The following is a 962-nucleotide window of genomic DNA, read 5'->3' as shown; positions in this document are numbered from 1 at the left end:
CAGCAGGCAGGAGGGGTGGCGGGTTCAACTGCCTGCCCAGAGCACTGCACCCCATGGCCGTTCCTCCTTCGCATTTCCTGGGGCTCTCAGGAAGGCCCTCGCCCCACGGAGGCAGGGCGTAGGGGGAAAGAGCTGGTTTGGGGTAAGATGAGAAGTGGGTAAATTCTGCTTTGCTTTGGAAAGGCAGTGATAAACCCCCTGTGAAGCAATGTCCCTGCCTGGGCCGCTGAGGGGCACTGAGGTGGTGTTTGTAGCGAGGGGGCAAACTCATACTGAAGGATGCCCCGTTAGCAAGGCGAGGCTGCACAAAGCACTGAGGTTTGATGTAAAAGGCAAAGTTTGCGAGGACAGGCTGGTTTAACAGAGCAGCCTAAACCATCTGAGAAGGAGGATGAAATGCCTTTAAAACTCAGGGTGAGTAATTTATAAACAACTTGATGGTGGCTGGAAAGCTGAGTGGAAAAGAGTCAAGGAGCTTAAATCTCTTAAAGATCAGATGACTTTTTCTGGAAGTGTGGGGCGAAACTTTTCCCATCAAGGTCAGGCAGAAATACAAGGCTTGAAAGAGCTCTGAACAATCTGGTGAGCAATCTGGAGAAATAAAAGTTTTGGTTTTGGAGAGGCTCATAAGGAAAAATATGTCAGCTAGACACACCACTTTTAAATAAAAATCAAATTCAGCTAGAAAAGCAAAGCTGTCTAATGGTTTGTCCCCTGAAAATCCTGTCCCAGGAAAATGCCTGGGACAATCGGGTCTTGACGCTGTGTCTTGCAACAGCAATCAGCTAGAAAAGCAAAGCTGTCTAATGGTTTGTCCCCTGAAAATCCTGTCCCAGGAAAATGCCTGGGACAATCGGGTCTTGACGCTGTGTCTTGCAACAGCAATAGAGAAAAAGGAGAGTTTACCGCTTGTGGAAGAAGGGGCAGGCGACTCAAGAAGAGTACAGGGATCCGTTAGGTCA

Source organism: Aptenodytes forsteri, unplaced genomic scaffold (assembly GCF_000699145.1).
Source record: "Aptenodytes forsteri isolate BGI_AS27 unplaced genomic scaffold, ASM69914v1 Scaffold251, whole genome shotgun sequence".
Lineage (NCBI taxonomy): Eukaryota > Metazoa > Chordata > Aves > Sphenisciformes > Spheniscidae > Aptenodytes > Aptenodytes forsteri.
The sequence above is the reverse complement of the archived record's forward strand: the minus strand, read 5'-3'. Positions refer to the sequence as shown.